Below are 11024 nucleotides of genomic sequence, written 5' to 3' on the forward strand. Positions count from 1 at the left end.
TGGCTCCATTAACAGCAGTGGGTGGGCCCCTCCTTGCTCTCCCTGGGCTCAGAATGTAGAGAAGCTTGTTCTAACATTTCACTCATGAGAAAGGTCAAGAGCTGTGCTTTTTGTTCAGAGTGCTCAATATATTCAATTAAAATATACTGCTGTGTTCATCAGCTATTAACTGTCTTTGCAATAGCTGTAATTAAACAGGTACTTCCCTGTGAAAGAAAATCTTTCAAGACGAATTCTGACATGGGGAGAGAGTGGGAATTTCTCCAGAGTGGGTTTGCTTTGTGTCTCCACATGAATCCCTCAGGCCCTGTGTGTTTTCCTTTTCCTGTTGTTGAAGCAAGGATGGCTTGGAGGTGATGGGCAGGCCAGATCCAGGTCCTGGCATGTCCCTTCCCTGGGCACACTGGGGTGAGCTGGACACCAGCAGATGCTTGGCAATGGTGGGAGAATAAAACCAGCCAGGCAATTTCTTCAATCAGGCAATTCACTTGCAGAAACAACATTTACAAAGTTCCACTTAGAGCCTCAGGGATAAGAAATGGAGAATGAGAGGAGTTGGCTGCTCAGGGAGAGTTTAACAAACTCAGAGGTTTCAGAGGGTTCAGCAGCTGGTAACACCAATCCAATGGGTGGAAGAGTTAAAAGCCACACAGCCTGCTTTGAAAACTTCCTCCACAAAGCCTGAAATGAAGAAAAACCCCAAAAGCCAGACTAGAGGAAAGCAGAGGAAGGAACTGAAAGAAGAAAAAAAGAAATTACCTGAGCCAACTGTTCTAATTATATACACACAGCAGTCAAACAGTGATAGCAATTGTTGGCACTCTTAAGACGGATAGCAGGGAAATGGAGATACAGTGGCAAATAACACACATTAAGGAATTAGTATTCAATTATGCTAAAGAAGGGGGTGTGTATTTACATTAGTCAGAAATCAGGCATGCAGAGAGATGGGTGACAGCAGGGAGAAGTACAGCAAGAAAGCCAGAGCGTGGCTGTGACAGGTTTCCCTGGTAGCTGTGAACAAGGGGGTGCTGAACCAGGCATGGCACCACCAGCATTGCTGGATTATGTCACAGCTTTTTGCATCTGACAGCATGCAGCATCAGTTGCAGAAGCCTCCAGGCACAGGGATGGAGCAGGACATGAGGAAATCCAGAGCCTTGGTGCACCACATGGGATAAACTGAGTGTTCTCCCTCTTGCCAGGGGGCTGTGGGGACAGTGGAGAGCCTCTTACCATGCTGTACCAGTTTTGAGCTCCTGTGTGTTCATGGTCCTCCAGGTCCTTTCACTAAAATATCCCAAAGCTCCTTGTGTGTTTGCCATCATGCCCACCAGATTCCCTCAGCAAACAGCCCTGTTCCTCTGCTGAGGCCTTTAATACAGAATGATCAAAGTAAGCTGCAGCCCAGTCCTTGAAAAAGCTCTCTTACCATTACTGGGCCCTATTAGCCAATTCCTCACCTATTTCTGGGTTATTTAATTAATGCCCATCTTCTCCAGCACAACTTGCACTGTTAGATATTCAGAGCACAAAAGCAGGGGATTCACTGAAATCCTGGAGGAGGGGAACTGTTGGATTTCCTTTATCTACAAGATCAGTTAGGGATTTCAGGTTAATCTTGCTTGATAAATCATGTTGCATTTTATCACATTTGCCTTCATGTCTCTGTAAATGGTCTTTATCTCAGAAAAAAGTGACCAAGCTCTCAGTACTGGACCCAGCAAGCTTTTCTTAAATACCTGCACAACATCAGACACACTGCTTGTACAAAATCCACCCCTGAGCTTATAAAATGGTCAAGCACCCACCTTGAAAACTGCAGGAGAGACTGCCCACTCTGCTGTTGGGAGCCCAAGCCTGCTCCTTAGGTGCCCAATAAAACACTTTATTTACATAAAATACCCCAAAAATGTCCTGTTGTAAGTTCCTGCTGGTTGACCAGAATCTATAAAATCCAGCTCAGCATGGGCTCATGTGTTTGGGATTTCATTTCTGCACATCTTTCTTAACCTCCAGTTTTGCTCCAAATCCTCCTCCTCACCCAAAACCCAGGTATTTTTTCCCACTTTGAAGAGGAGGCCACATAACCTGTTCACATACTCCTGCCCTGTGCTTTGAGCCAGCTGCTCTCCCTCCAGCCTGCTCTCCCTGGTCCTCCTCATGCCCTGTGTTTGTAGAAGTTGTGCATTTGAAAAGTCTTCCTCCCAAGGTCTAAATCTCAGCAAGTGTCCCTTCATCCTTCCCTTCCTGACCTATTCACACAGCTTGCTTTATTGCCAAAACTTCTTTCATTATGTTACTTAGATTCTGCTAATTCTTCTTCTTTTTAGTAACATATTTTTCATCCAATTCTGCTTCCAGTTCCTTCCTAGATGTTTTTTTTTTTCCTTTTAAACTGATCTGGAGCAGGTGGGACCTGCCTGCTGAGTGACAATGCAGATGGTGGAGTTGCAAAGCTCCTTGGGTGGTCAAGCACTTCATGAATTTTGAGCCAGAGATAAACAAAAAAATGGCCAAAATAAAAGTCTTTCCAGGGAGCAGAAAATCAACACAACAGCTTTGGCTGGCTGCATGTGGGGAGGAATGTGTCACTGCCTTGAGCTGCCCAGGTGTGTGTGCCCACCTGAGTTTCCAGCTTCTGCCCCATCCTGAATTTATCCAGCAGCACTTGCAAGCCCCACTGAGTCCCCCAACCAGAAGGGAAGGGAACACTGAATCCCAAGCCTCTCCTGATGCAAACCAGGCTGCAAATGATAAAAAACCCATCAGTATCTGTGCTACAAACACTAAACAGAAGATTTCTAGTCAAGTCCAGCAGCTGAGAAGCAAAGCATCCCTTTCCACCCTGGGTGTCCTCTCCAAAGGCCCAGCCACCTCTGCTGGCCCTGCAGCAGGAACCTGGCTCTGCCCTGTCCCCAGCCCCTCTCCAGAGCCACTTTTGGACTAGGCTGAGACACTGACTGTCAGGAAAACAAGAGGGAAAATTAACAGTGGCAAGACAGCAAGCCTGGGTGTGTGCACACCTGTGCATCTCCCTCAGGACAGACTGCAGCACACTCCCTGTTTGTCAGGCTAAACACAGCCAGATGCCAGGAAATGCTCACAGGGGTGGCAGAGGGGGAACTGAAATCTCATTGTTTGTAGAGTGGCATCAGGGGACAGAGAAACAAATACAAATGCTCAGGCACAAGCTCAGCCAAGGGTGTTTGGGGCACTCAGTCACAGTCCCTGAACAGGGAGGCAGCAGCAGCAGCTCACAGAGATGGGGACTTCCCCCAGACCTTCTGGGCAGGTGAGATGGGCACTGCTGAGCACAGCTGAGCCAAGCACCAGAGCCACAGCCTCTGCAAAATGCTTATATTCACTAGATACAGATGATATATAGATATAGAATGTGTTCATGTATTTATATAAAAAGATATTTACATATCTAAACTCCAATGCTTTTTAATGTTTAAAATATGTGCATATATATATAGTGGTTGTATATATATAAAAAGACCTTTTAAAAAGTCTTTAGAGATACACACATGCATGTGCATTTATAACACTTTTCTAAATATATTTATACATACACATATTCTATTATTCTATTATTCTATTATTATTATATTATATTATTATATTATTATATTATTGTATCATTATATTATGTTATTATGTATTAAAGATCTCATATAAATGTAAGTATATAAAGGTCTTTTAGAGGGCTATATGTGGATATATATATTTATATGCTTTACTTATTCATATAAGTATACTACATTAAATTATTATAAGCAATAAATATTATTAGATATACATATACTATAAACCATTAAATTACCTAATATTATCATGCATCTCAGAGTATTGAGGAGTCAGTGCTGAGATGATATGGAGGGGCAGAAAAAGAGGCCAGGTTGGATCTGGTATCACCCCAGTTTGTCCCAGGAAAAACCACCCAAGTGCAGCCACCAAATGTGCACATCTTACTTTTAAATCCATGGGCTGCTGCCTTTGGGTGTGACAGGTGCCCTTACCCCTCCCTGTTGCTGCTGCCCCATCAGGAGCTGTGCTGTCTGTCTGTCTGTCCAGGTGCTGTGTGCTGGCTGGTGCCAGGTGCAGCTGGGACAGAGGAGCTGTCAGGCTGTGACATTTCTCTCCTTCTCTGGCAAAGGGATCCTGCTGAAAGAAGTGAGGGAACAACATGAAAACCCCAGCCAGAGGCTGACAAGCAAACTGACATTTAGCAAAAAAGAAAATAAAAGTAGGTGAGGTGGGAAGAAAAGCCTGGGTGGGTAGTTCAGATTTTGTCTACAGCTGCAAATGTTTGGGTGGGCCTTTCTGACTCCACAAATGCACTTGCAGACACTTCCAGTCCTAAAATGCCAGCACAGGTATTTCCCCCTGTTTTTGCTGTCATTAGCAGCTCTCCCTGACCTGCAGCAGCTCTCCCACACCCAGAAGAGCAGCGATGGCTGAGGAAAGTTTGTCACCAGCTCCAGCTCCAGCAGCAGAGGGAGGTGGGCAGGCAAGGGTTAAGTAACAATTTATTTACAAGTGACAGGAGTGTGCAGAAATCTGGAAGATTCTTTTTCCAATTTTCATTTGATGACAGACACTTTATGGGCAGTTCTGCTGTCCCAGGGAACGTCAGTGTGAAATGGAGAACTGGTGACATTTACAGGCTGAAGTTTCTCTTTGTCCTCAATGACAAAATTAAGTGGAAGATTTTAAAAACTAACCCATGAATGTTCTTAACCAGGAGCGCCTCCAGCCTGTTTTTATGCCAGCTCTCACTCTGGCTGGTTAGACTCACTGCTTTCTGCAGAGAGGTCTGGTTGAGCTGCTGGTGGACAGCACTGCTCTCCACTCAAACTATTTCTCACTCAATTCTACCCTGCACTTCCACTGTTACAGAGAGCAGATGTGAAGGCTTACCTTGGGACAGATACATTCTGTACACAGCATTAACTTCACACCCATCCAGTCCCCATTTTAATTACACAGCCTGTGGGGGACCCAGGATAGTTTGCTGGCAGAGCAGTTGGTTTCATCAGCAATTCCCAAGCTGTCTGCAGCATCCTCACTCATGCAGGCTGAGCTGCACTGGAGATCCAGCCCATGGCAGCCAAGGATGCACTGCCTGACTTCAGGGAAAACACCCCAGAAAAGTGTAAAACTGCCAGGGCACACCTCTGGGCTGCGACAAGCTCCAGCCTGAGTTTCATCTTAAACATGAGTATTTTGGAGAAACCTTAATGGGATACAAAATGTGAGGCCAAAGTATATTGAAAGGATATGAAAGACAACTTGGACATAGATCACTGAGAAGTTTGTTTGATCTGTGACCCCTGTCAGGGAAACATCAGTGTGACAGGTCCCTGCAGGCTGCATCTCCGTGCTAATAAAAGCCTTTAGCAGCTCTCAGAGAAGGGTTTGATCAGAGCCTCTTGCTGGGTTTAACAGGTGGCAGAGCACAAGGCAGCATTGGTTTGTCACTGCATTATGAGCTCAGGTGAGTGAGCAGAGCATGGGGACAGCAAAGGGACACTGCAGAGAGCTGGGTGCCATCACCAAGGGCATCACCAGCAGAGACAGAGCAGTCATTACCCCACTTTACCCAGCCCTAGCTGGCCCACACCTGCAATTCTGTGCTCAGTTCTGGGCCTGTGACATAAAAAGGATGTGACCAGGCAGAGAGAGCCCAGAGAAAGGCTGCAAAGGTGAGCCAAGGATTGGGAAGGGCTGCCACGTGAGGAAAGGCTGAGAGAGCTGGGTTTGTTCAGCCTGCAGCAAACAAGCCTTGGGGAAGGCATTTATAGCCATGCTCCAATATTTAGAGGGTGGCTACAAAGAAACAGAGACTCCCTTTTCACAGGATCCCAGGGAAAAGGGAGGGATAATGGCTACAAATCACTTCTGGGAAGATTCCAACTAGACACAAGAACATTTTTCACAGTGGAAGCAATCAGCCAATGGAATAATCTCCCCAGGGAAGTGGTGGATCCGCTGACATTGGACACTCTGAGATTCAGCAGGGCAGGGTGATGGACCATCCTGTCTGACACTGCTTTTGCCAAGAAATGTTGGACCAGGCGATCCTTGAGGTCACTTCCAGCTTGGGGCTCTATGATTTGACACATCTCCTCTTTTAAGTGACACAAGAAATGTCCTTTTGCTCATGCTACAATAAAGCAGGGAAAAATCTAAAAGAGCAGCATTTAATCCATCAAACCCACAGCATCACACCCAGGTAAGGAGACTGCTTCTGCAGTTGTTCCTTCCCAAGGTGAACCAAAAAAAGGGCCATTTTGCTGCTTTCTCCTTTAAATTTCTTTCCAGGTGACAATTGGCTCTCCTGAACCCTTTCCCCACAGCCACTTCTTGTTAGCAGAGCTGCCCTTCTCACTGCCCAGAGTGCAGCAATTCCATCCTCTGGTTCCAGCCCAGGAGAGAAACTATCAATATCAACGTCAGGTGAAATTAAAATTGTCCCTGTGAGTTATTCTATGACACAAGCTAGCACTGGCTATATTAAATCTTATTAATTAACGTTAAATTAATTATTCTCCTTGCCTATAAACACGGAGTGTTACTGTGGAGCACAGAAGCAATTATTATCCAGGATGCTTCAAGGTACAAGTTTCAGAGTCAAAAAGCTGCATATTTGTTAGAAACAGAATGACAAATCTGTCACTGTTAGAGCCACTCTACCAGGACAACAAAAATCCTGAATAAACTGCAATAGGTCAACAATTTGCCAGAAATATCAGCTGAATCAGGAGCCTGAGGTTTCATCTCACTGGAACACTACACAGTATGCGCACAAAGAGCACTACCTCAGCATAACTCTGTGTCGCTTTCTGAGGGGCCAGCAAGGCGTAGCTCGTGTTTCACTGCCTTCTGCTCATTCAGCCTTAATTCTCTGCTGCTCCTCTGCTTTGGGGATGGGTGAGGAAGGGCATGGGGGAGCTTTGAGGATGGTGGGACAGGCAAACTTTGCCTCTTGCAGGACTGTGCCCTTCACAGTGGCAGCTGGTGGAGCACAGCAGTGGGCAAGACTCAGCTGAACTGAGCAAGTTTCAGCAGGCAGGGCACTGACTGCTCCTCTCTGCCTGGGAAGGGAGGCAAAAAGCAAGAGAGCAAGTCTCTCTTTGTTTCTGCTTGCTGGGAAAATGTTCTTCCAGCCAGCAGTGCTTTTGCAGTGCCCTTGCTGTGCCCTCCCCACGTGGCTGGTACAGACAAGGGGTGGCTGCCCTGTTCCCACAGGATCCTGCAAACCGGGGTGGAGTGGTATAAATGGGTCTATCAGGCTGGGGGATAACAAGCCACCAGCTATCTGCCAGCTGCTCACCAGGTCATGGCTGTGCTCCTTCAGGAGGCAGAAATGCTCTTGGTGTCCGTGCCTCCCAGAGAGACTGCTGATGACATTTATCCAGGTCATGACTTTCTCAGTGGTCCTGGGAGACCTGGAAGACAAAGCTCTCAAACAAAAGCCTTGATGGCCTTTTGAAAAGCTCATCTCTCTGTTTCCCTGCTTGAAGTAGTAGAGGGAAAAAAATGCCCCTTTACTGAAGTTGTTATGCCATGAGTCATTTGTGGTGCACAGGAGATGGGCCAGCTTCCCTCTCTGCGCCGCAGTGATTTGACTAATTACTCCTATCTGCTCCAGCAGAAGAGCAGCCTCCTCCAGCCTTTCTGCTGCCTGAGCCCTGTCTGTCAGCAGCAGAGGAGGGGGAGGTGATGGGAAACAGTGTCCTTCTGCTTTGAGTGGTGGCATTTGGTCTGGTCCTTACCCCTTCTGGGTGGCAGGTCCCAAATTCGAGCTCCGTGAAACACCGGAGCCCCCAAAGCCCAGACTGGGTAGACTGGTTATTCTGGGCTGGACTGGTTATTTGGGGCTGTCACACAGGTGTTCTCATCCCCCCCAACAGTCACAGTGGCCCCTTTTACACCAGCCCATGTCTCCATGTGCCCCTGGGGCACAGGACAGGGAGGATGCACATCCCATTCCCCCTGTGGTGCTCCCAACCATCAGAGCATCCCCAGGGTTAAGGCATGGAGCAGCCATCAGGCTTCAAGGGAAACAATGGAATTTTAAGGCAGTATTTTCTTTCAGCTTGCATCTGATGAGTTCTCATGGAGGATTTGGGGGCTGAAGGGTCACAGGTCTCACTCCAAAACGTCATCCAAAACATCTGGACAGAGGGTGAGGATAGGGACAGCCATGGGGCTTCTTCCAGTGCTTCCAAAATGCTTCAGTCTCCTCTGAGTGCTAAACAGGGCCCAGGGTTTCCACAGCTGTTAATTGGAGGTGAATGTTATTAAAGAATATTAGAAGGAAAAGACAGCTGCATATACAAACTAATTGTATTTTTACACTTGTTTAAAATCACAACTCTGATTTTTAATTATAGTGGATCAAAGAAAAGAACCATATTAATCCAATGTAATCACGTGTGAATTGATAACAACACTGTATTTAATTGGCAGTAAGCTCAGGCAATGTTAAATACAAATGAAAAGCACTGACACATTCTGAAGACTAATTAATATGACAGACTGGTAGCAAATGCATTGTTTATTAGTACTAATTTCCAGTGGCTGGTTCAACACCATTTTGTTGCCACAATCCCCAGTGCTGTGTCCATCAATGCATGATATTTAAAAGGAAAATTAAATACTATTTATTTTAAGAAGGAACAAAGTAGTTCAAAGATAATTAAATTATGTATTTCAAATACCAAGTTGCAGATAAAGAGCTTTAAAATACAGGATTTTTCTCTTTCCCCTTGATATGTGCATATAATTCACATTAATGTGCTACATCAGTGACAGAAGACATTTCTTTCTCTGCACATTTTAATGCAGTTAACAAATGGAGATTTTTTTCAGGGCTGACACAACTCTCAGAGAAGTAAACAGAAGGATTACCCTCAGGACCCTGCCAAAGCCCAGCAACTCATTGGAAGAATTTCCCTTGACTCCCATGGACTCTCAATCATATTTTAAGCTTTTCAGATCAGGACCTGTTATTTTCTTTTTTCATCCTTAGCAAGTACCTAGCAGAAATGAAGACCATTCATTCAGGTAACATCTTTTAAATGCAGTGTCCTGAAAGTTTGCTAAGGCTTTCCAGAGATTTGTGTGCATTAAAATTCTCCTACCTGACTGCACCACCTTGCACAGCTGGTTATGGACTGCAATGGCACATATTTGTCACACCTTGTTACAGCCTTGGTCAATAGAATAATGGAATAATCAATCATCTATATTTTAGTGTGAGACAAAATAAATACAGTGCATAATAGTCAATCAGGTCTTCACCAAGGAAAAGTTGAACAATTACAGTGGTTGTCAGTGATAAACTGCCTATGATAAGTATGCAAACATTGACCCCAAGTGTTACACTGAGAACATGGAAATTAAAACCATCTATCTTACTTGATTCAAAGTCTCCCAGATAACAAGGGTGGTATTTAAGGAAAACCTCAGCTGGACTTGGATTGCTTCTTTCTGTTAGATTAGAATTAAATTCAGTCAAAATTTAGAAAATAGTGTTTTAATTAAAGATACTTCACTAGCTCATAAATTATACATTCTCTGTCCTGTTGCAAAGTGTGGGTCTGATATAAGGTGTCAGATCTGCAGAGGATTCCTAAAGGTTAGTTCACATTTATGTGCTGTATAAGCAGACTTTTGGGAACGAAGGAGTAATTATTGAAGTTCCCAAATTGCTACCCCAGTCTGCTCAGCAAGTGCAGCCTCCCAGATTTCAGCAAAAGCAGTGTTTTCTTCAGAAGCTTAGTACTAATATGCAAAATAAGATGGTCAGAAGAGACCTTGGCCAAAAGCAGACATTGGCATAGAATCAAGCATGAAATATTAATAGATAATCATCTAGAAACTAATTACAAAATGTAAAAAGTCCAGCTATCTTGCACAGACCACTGCAAGGAAGAGTATTTCAGTTTCATTAGCACAGTAGCAGAAGGAGAATCCTTGCAAAGTAGTTTCTGAGCTTCCTACTGCTCATACCAACGTACATCTATGCTCGATAAAGAAATATTCATTTAAATTAGCAGCATAAAAAAATAACCTAACAATGAAGGTAATAACTCACTGAAACATACTTGTCCTGGTTTCAGCTGCTATAGAGTCAATTATCTTCTCAGTAGCTGGTGCAGGGCTGTGTTTGGGTTTTGGAGGAGAATAACACCAAGAACACCCCAAAGTTTAACTGTGGCCAGGCTGTGCTCACTCTGAGGCAGGGAATTTCCACAGTCCCATGTCCTGGCAGGGAGCAGGGCATGAGGAGCCGGGAGGGGCCTGGCTGGACTGTCCTGACCTGGCCAAGGGGATGTTCCACATGCTCGGGGCATGAACTGGGGGGAGTCACTGAGGCTGAGCATCCATCTGTGGGTGGTGAGAGACTGTCCTTTGAATCATTTGGAATAAAATCATCCTGGTTTTTATTCCATTCTCTATTTTCTTTTTATACCACCACCAACAACAACAACATCATGTTGTTGCTATTATTCTTGTTAATATTGCTATAAAGTTATTTACATTATTAAACTGTTCTTATCTCAACACATGAGTTTCACCTGTTTTCCAGGTCTCCTCCCCATTGCACTTGGGAGGGCAGGGAGTGAACCAGTGGTTGTGGGTTCTCAGTTGCCAGCTGGGATTAAACTGCGTCAATACTGTTGATACAAATTAGAAAACAAAACAAAACAAAGAAATATTGAGAGCAATGCCTTCCTAGAAATTCTGGATTCCAGTGCACCTATTGGGTCATCTCTAGGAACACAGACCAAAATGAAATGGCTGCTCATATAAAGGTGGCAGACTTTGTAACTAACTTGAACTTAAAATATCCTCTTAAAATTCACTTGGTCTAAACAAATTAAAATTAAATTCTGTGGGAATTATCTGGACTCAGATCTAAGAATGCATCAAAAAGCCATCTCTGGACTCTCCATTCTAGCATTGCTCTGTCAGCAGTAGTACCAAACTCTCCTGCCAACACCTCC

Source organism: Melozone crissalis, unplaced genomic scaffold, assembly GCF_028551555.1.
Source record: "Melozone crissalis strain CALT ecotype California unplaced genomic scaffold, PUWL_Pcris_2 ptg000029l_1, whole genome shotgun sequence".
NCBI classification, from domain to species: domain Eukaryota; kingdom Metazoa; phylum Chordata; class Aves; order Passeriformes; family Passerellidae; genus Melozone; species Melozone crissalis.